An 8,352-nucleotide genomic window follows, 5' to 3' on the forward strand; every position below is an offset into this window, starting at 1 on the left:
ACTTCTTTAGCAACAAGGGAGAAGGTCTCATGATAATTGAATCCCTCACGTTGCGCAAATCCTTTAGCGACGAGTCGAGCCTTATATTGCTCAATCAAACCATCCGCTTTATATTTTATTTTGTATACCTATTTGTAGCTAATGGGCTTTCTATGAGGAGGCAGGGGAACAATTTCCCAAGTATGATTCTCTGTAAGAGCAGCCAGTTCTTCCTTCATGACCCTTTGCCATGGAATATCACGCGTTGCTTCCTCATAGGAAGAAGGTTCCCGTTCTTCAAAAATTCAACTGAGGCAGCACATGTGTTCTAGTGATAATTGATTAAAGAAAACATAAGAAGATACTGAACATTACATACCTATATTCTCCAAGGTAGGACAAATATAGTCCTTGGTCCATGTGGGAGGATGGACTTGTCGCCCCAAATGTCGAGGCTTGTTTGCCGATAATTGTTTGGCAGCTATTGACAAAGAGCTAATATAATATTGCTGCACGATGATGGAGACCCATTGTTGCTTTGTTGTGATGCTGAAATGGGAGAATCGGGAATTGAAATTGACTCGACAAAAATTGTCCTCACAGACTTTGGAAACACTTATGAGATTAAATTCAAACTTTGGAATAAATAGAATATTTTTAAGAATAATATTTGGGCTAAGGTGAACAGTATCAATCTTCATGACATTAGTAATATTCCCACCTGGGAGTCGAACATATATGGATGAATTGGGTCTTGTATGAATATAAGAAAATAAATATTCGTGGCAAATTATGTGGTCACTAGCGCCTGAGTCAATAATTCATGCATCAACTAAATTATCATTACTCTTGCATAATGAAGTACCTGAAAAATTTGCACTTTTGTCCATTGTCTTTAATTGACTCAATGCCTTTATGATGTGCTGATATTGGTATTGAGTAATTGGCTGATGAGCCTTGTAATTTTTTTTTGTGTTGATACTTGATAAGCAGAAAATTCTTTCCTTTTTTTTTTTGTTAGTGGGCTTACCACGTAATTTCCAACATGTTTCAATGGTATGATGTGGACGTCGACAATATTTGCAATACTTACCTTTATTTTGGCCTCCCCCTCTTTATGATGGCATGGCTCTATGAGGACCATTGAATTTGAAACCATGGGAGATTAAATAAGAGCCGTCAAATGCACGTCCTCGTCATTGATATGAGCCTTCAGATCTGCACCCAGTCTTATGATCTCCATTGTTGGGTCGGAAAGAATAGGGGCCTTCAGATCCGCTCCTTTGATCGTCACTGTTGAAGCGATAGCTTTTAGAGTTCTCTCCAACTTCTTCCTCATTCACTAATCTAAGGTTGCCGCTCAACCCACTAGCTCGCTACAGCGTGTGAAGGCCGTCGTGAGACCGACTGGAGAACATTGCCGACGTAGCAAAGGCCACACCTTCACCTCCTTTCTCATGTTCGGCGGTCACAAGCCGATGATTTTCTTCTTGGACAGCCAACTGGAATGTGACATCCCAGATTTTCAATCATATTTTCTACTAAATAAATCGGGCATTTCATTGATGTATCTATAGGGCTATTCTCAGAACTGATCATTCTAGAGATAACTAGACTATCTAGGGAAACCATTAAGAATTTTAAGGCAAATAGACTTAAGAATTCGACCAGGAATCGGCTACTCGACCGTGCTTATCTTTAGAGGTCATTATGACATAGATATAAATCGATTTGAGATCAAAGATGGGTCGGTTCGACTAAGATGTGTGGCTAATTGTAGGTGACATCACTAAATTGAAAAATTCTCGTCGACCGGTACTATACCGATTTTACTATCGTTTTGGTACCCCGTGTCCGTATTTGAATCCTCGAGATTTTTCTGACAACCAAAAGTTGCCAATGAGTCAAGTGGCTTGAAGAAAATCGATCACGAGTCATTTGCACTAAAAATTTCTAAGAGTTACTCGATAGCGTAGGTCACGCTAAAAACGCGTCGAATGGAAATTAATCGTGAATTTGAGTCCGATTTTAGAAATTGAAAATTCTGTCATGTCACAATAAATTCTAGGAACGAACTTAGTCTCAGAAGATTTTTCAGAGATTCCGAGATTTTTACGGAAAATCGTACGGATGTCACAGAAAATTAACAGAAATTCATATGAGCCGAATTTAAGTGAGTTTGGACTTTCAAGCCGAGCCTTTGAGTGTCAGGGAATAACAGAAAATTGTTCGGGATTTTTCTTCATCGAAATTGGACCTCAATTTGGGAAATTGAGTGAGGAAATTGATCCTAAAATTGGGAAATTCGGAGCTATGGTTGAGGGCTACAAATTTTGGCTTCAAAGTTGATTAATGGTGGAATTATTCTTCTAGAAAGAATTAGGGGACAAGAGGGATTAGATTGAGGGCTTGTGGGACCTAGTCGTTCAATGTATTGGCTAAGGATTGAGACTTTTGTTCCCCTCACAGCTAGCTTCTCCCTCACGCATAGCTCCCCCTCCATCTTCCTCATCATGCAAGCAATTTCCCCTTTATTTTGCTTTCATTTCTCCCACCGAACTTGCTACCTTTTTCTCTTTGATTTTCCTTTCTGTTTTGGCCATCATTTTTCTTTCTCTGCGAACAGCCCACACCCCACCGAGAATTCTCCTTTGCTTGGCCACGCGTCCACGAGCTGCCCATCCTTGGTCAACTAAAGAAGTTCTTCACCACCAACGTTGACCTCTCCATTCACCGAAGCTCTGCCCATCCACCGAAGTTGCTCATGCCATCATCATCATTATCATCCCATCTCCATTCTCCTCTTCACCGTTTGCCACCCCCACGCCAACAAACTACCAACGAACTCATCCCATCTTCTCCATTATTATTTGTCTCTTTGGTCAACATGCAAATTCACCGAGGCTTTTGTTGAATGAAGCTCACGTGGCCTCATGCCAGCAAACCACCGAAGCATCGTCCGCGCACTTCCCAGCTCTTGTCGAAACCGAGCTAACCCACTTCTCGTTTAGCTCTAGTAGCAGCAACAACGCCGCGTGGTCTTCTCCAGCTCACGTGATTTCGGTCTCCTTCGACCGAAGCGGTAGTCTTCACCTTGTGGCCCTTTGTCTTAGCCCACGAATTTTACTTGAAGTCAGGCCTAGATCTGCAGCATTTCGGCCTAGCATTTCCATCAAGTTCAGCCCATTTGAAGCTTAGCCCATTCTTGAAGCCTAAAAGTCCAGCAGAGTTACAGCCAACGAAGCCCAGCAGTCTTCGGCCCATGTTCAGCAGGCCCAACTCAACTTGGGTCTAGCCCAAAATCAAGAACAAATCTCAGTTGGGCTGAGATTTGTTGGGCCAAGTTCAAGGCTCGGTCCAAGCTCGCCGGTGTCGTCAAAAACCTGATTTCGGCCACCATCGCGTCGCCGTCGTGGTGTCCCGGTTCCCGCTTTTAATCAAATGAGTTTTGCTCACTAATGCTTTCTTAGTTTGCTAATTATGCTTATGGGTTGGTTAGATTTAATTAAGTGCAATTAGGTGGTTAGATTAGTTTAGAACAATTAAATTAGTGACTTAATGATGCATGTTAGGTGGTTAGACTTAGTCATTAGCAAGTAGAGAGTCTCTAATATTTATTGAATGCATCTCGGGATTTTTCCTGACCAATCTTGGGCTCCAATTAGGCAATACAGGCCTAAATTGGATTTTTAGTATTTATTTAATTAAAATTTGAATTTATTTATTTAATTAATTATTTTCCGGAAATTAGACCGGAATGGTTGACGACTGAAATTTTGTGCTGATTGTAGTGGTGCTTTCTGTTTATTTTAATTGAGCACTGGTTTGTGGAAATTGAGTGAGTTGATGAGTATGTGGGGATTTATCCCAAGATTGATCAGTGTCGGTGTTCAATTAGAAATTGACTATGAGAGGTTGTGAGTTGAACCTCGAAAGCTGCTAAAGTATGGCTGTGCCAGTGGGCCAAGTTTTGCCACCGAATTTGGAGTCGGTTGCGCCCGCTGGGCCGTAAATTGCCACCTGACAGAGGTTGCGCCAGTTGGGTCATAAATTGCCACATGATTGAGGTCGCGCCTGTTGGGCTGTAAATTGCCACCCGATAGGGGTCGCGCCTGATAAGGCCGTAATCCGCCACTCATTAAAGGTTGCGCCCATTGGGCCGTAATTTGCTACCTAAAGATAGGTCGTGTTCTTTGGACCGTAATTTGTTGCCAAGAAATTTGGTAGACTGTGCTTGTGGAGCCGTGAGTAAGGTTTAAGACTAAATAAGGGAGACAACCCGGGAATGGTCGGATTGACATGTAATCAACGAGGTCAATTGATCGATAATTCGATTTGATTGGGTGATGTGATGTGATCGTGTATATTTGATATTTACTGACTTGTAGGAGGAAACTGAGGCCAAGGTAAGTCCTTTGACTCGTGTTGTGCTTAGGCAGCCTAAGGTGTATTGGCTTCCTAATCGGGTCTTAAGGGGTAGAACTTGCTGAGACGTAACCTCATCCCGGTTGTGGGAAAACATTTTAGGACCATGATGAGGAACTTGAGGAGAAATAACCTGAAGGGGAGTACCTGGAAGAGAACCCTGAGGATGATCCATAGTAGGATCCTGTGGAGGACTGAGATCCCATCCTATTTTGCAAACCTGAAGCTGTGGACTGATGTTGATAGATCAGACTTTTGTGAATAGTATTGTACAATATACTATGTGATTTGCTTTGTGTAAAAGTTTGGTTGTGGTTTTCCAATTGCGAAAATATAGCCCTATTTTTCTATCCCAATGTTTTATTGTCTGGGGATTTTGTTATATGTTTCCACATGCGCATATTAAAACAAAAGGGTCGGCGATGCGTCATGGGACGTTGCTATTAATCGACTAGATGAGGGATGGACACGTGTTCGAGGATCGGGGCGTGACATGGAAAATATGGCTGGACGGGCTCCATGGCAAAGACCTACGATCAGAAAGGTACGTAGCTTTCATTTAGGGCCAAAAGAAACTGAGTCACTTTCTCTCTCTCTCTCTCTCTCTCTCTCTCTTTAATTTCCCTATATTGCTTAAGGGTCGTCTCTGACCCTTTGAGCTGCTCCTCGGCCACCTCGAGATTATTCCAAAGGGCCGAGAAATGGTTGAAGCAACCGGTAACTGAGAGGTTCCCTTGCTTGAACTCTGAGAGAGCTTAGGTGAGTGAAAAAACCGTAACTCGGTCGAGTTTCTCATACATTTCCTTAATGTTGTATCACATTTTCTTTGCATCCTTAGTGAGGGGAAGCCAGGCTGCGACCTCTGATGCAACACAATTTCTGATCCAAGTTTGGACTAATTGATTGCACTTGCACCAATGGCATTGCATACGGTCGTCAGTTGAGAAGGGGACGGATCCGTCAAGGAATCTATCCTTATCCTTCGTGATGAGGGCTCGCAGGAAATCTCTCACCTAGGTTGAGTAGTGGTCCAGTCTAGTGAGCCCATAATTTCGGCCCGTCGGCTGGGGATACATAAAGAGGTTCGCCTGGCTTAAGGCGACTAGCAATGGTTGGAAAAATGAGTGATGAGAACCCGGGTGGAAAACTTGGGTAGGGATTTGCTCCTCACCAACCCGAGTTCAACTTGGGTCTCTAACCTAGAGAAGTTAGGTTTGGATCTCCACTTGGGTGCTGTGGGCCATAGTTTGCCCATTGTTGACGGGACCTAAAGGCCCATTGATTGGCTCCGACAACCCATGGGCCCTGAATAGGAATCCACGGTGCATATGGTCATTGAACTGGAGTAGGGAATTGGTTTACAACTGGAGCAGATGGATGTTGAGCAGCCTACTTGACTTGTTCCGAGATTTGGTCGGATGATTCCTCTATTGTAGGTAGGATTAGGTCTTGAATTTCACTATTTGGGTTATGCATAGTGAACCAAAAAATGAATGGAAGACTGAATTCCTTTATGATGTGCTAATTTTGTTCTGCAAGTAATGTTTTGCAGCAACAAAACAGAAAATGGTCGAAGGCAATCCAAAAAGAAAAAAAAAAATTGTGGAAGGCGGATTAGAAACACAGCTCTGATACCATGAAAGGAAATGAAGAACAACAGAGAGAAAGCTATTATGTATTTCTTGTCATATTCAATACACAAGTATGCGTTTGTATTTTTATATTACAAGAAATGAAATAAGAAGAATCAAAAGAAAATATATACAATATTATATCCCTAATATATTCCAAATCTACCATTTATCTATCAATCACGAGATTGGAATCTGACTTGGGAATCAATCAAGATATCAATTCAAATTCTTTCTCCAACAATATTCAACCATAGTACAAAGATTACATGATATCTTTAGGATTTCCACAAAATGTATTTTCTCGATCGCTTGGAACTCTTCCGCTAAACCATATAAGATTCATCATCCTAAATCTTTGAGCGGTTCAAAAGAATAAACAAAATCATTCGCAGATCAGGATTTTGTGGCTCAGTAACTATCTGGTATGTTTACAATTCAAAACTAAGACTTCTGTTTGAAGAAGGTTCAATTTAAATCTTATCCAAATGGATAAGAATGGTAACCCATGCATCAAACCATATTATTGGCCTGACTTGATTCACCAATTTTTCTTTCGATTTTTTCAGCTTGTACTTCTCTACTTTTCAAACGATTAAATTTAGCGACTCCTTTTAAGAATTATCAAGATCAATTAGAGTGATTACCAATTTTATCCAATTGAGTTACCAACTAGCTTTGTGCTACCAACTCTTATTTGAATTAGTTACAACATTTATTTGCTTTTTCTTTTTTAAATTATTAGCTTCTCCTATTCCTAATCAGAAAAAAAAATGTCATATTTTTTGCCAACTTTTGCTTACCCCTCTTTGAAAAAGTAAATTTACTAACCCTATTAAAGTTGCCAATATTTATTTTGGGAGACTAACAACTTTTCTTGGACTAAGTCATTAACTAGTTTTAGATTATCAATTCTAATTTGAGGTATTCCAACCTTTATTTGGTATATTCAATTTGCCATAATTTGAGTTATTCCAACCTTTATTTGATATATTCAATTTACCATCTTTTCTTATTGTTTACGAATCTTGTTTGCCTTACTTACCAAATTTCCTAACTCTTTTTATAAATTACTAATCTTAATTACACTAATTACCAACTTTTCATCAGTTAAGTTACTAGTTTTGCATGTACTTATCCTTAATTGACTTAGTGCCTGTTTGGTAATCATTCCAACGTGGATCGATTCTGATTTTTTATTCCCGTGAGTAGTTTGGGAATAAAATCGCTTTTGGTAAAGTTTTTGTTCCCGGGAACAAATTTCTATTTTTTTGTTCCCGGAAGTAGATTTGGAACAGAACCAAGAATTAAAAAAAAAAAAAAAAAGTTGATTCTTATTTTCGGGAACAAATTTAAGAATCAAAACCAACTCTTCTTCTTTTATTTTCTTCTTCTTCTTCTTCTTCTTCTTCTTCTTCTTCTTCTCCTCGCCGGACCTCGCCCTAGCCGGGTGAGCCTCACCGAGGCTGGGCGAGGTCCGCTTGGCCTCAATGAGGCCCGCCTAGCCTTGTCGATGGCAAGGCGGGCCTTGCCCAGCCCGGCGAGGCCTCCCGGCCACCGACGAGGCTAGGCAAGCCTCACGTTGCCTAGCCCCGGCGAGGCTCACCTAGCCACCGGTGAGGCTTGCTCGGCCCCACCGGTGGCTGGGCAGGCCTCACCTAGCCCGGGTGAGGCCGGCTCCGGCCATTGGCGAGGCGAGGCCCGCTGGCTCGCTAGACTCGATGGCCAAGCGGGCCTCGCCCAGCCTCGACGAGGCTTGCCTTGCCTCGCCGGTGGCTAGGTAGGCCTCACTTAGCCCCGGCGAGGCTAACCTCGCTAAGGGCCGACGACGCGCTCCGGTGAGGTCGTCGGCTGAAGAAGTAGAAGAATATGAGAAAGAGAAAAAAACAAGAAAAGAAAAAAAGGAAAAAAGTAAAAAAGTAAAAAATTTTAAAAATATTTAAAAATTAAAAGAAATTGATTTGGTACAAAATTAATGAGCATGGTATCAAACGCAATTCTATTCTAGAACCAGAAATTTTAGACAGTTACCAAACGGCTTAAAATGCTTAGAAATTGTTCTTAGGAACAGAATAAAAAAGAATCATTACTGATTAGAATTTGTTCAGGAACAGAATCATTTCCAATGTTGAATTCAAAATTACTAACTTCTCTCATCACTAACAAAATCAAATTCTTATATCATTTATCAACTTCTATCTACCATCTTACAAACGTCTTAAATTTGCGAATTATTATATGAAATTACTAACTTTTATTTCAGTTATGCGCGGGCCTCTTGAAAACACTCAGCTATTGCTCTTGAGATCAGCGTGTA

This window comes from Eucalyptus grandis, chromosome 5 (assembly GCF_016545825.1).
Source record: "Eucalyptus grandis isolate ANBG69807.140 chromosome 5, ASM1654582v1, whole genome shotgun sequence".
NCBI lineage: Eukaryota > Viridiplantae > Streptophyta > Magnoliopsida > Myrtales > Myrtaceae > Eucalyptus > Eucalyptus grandis.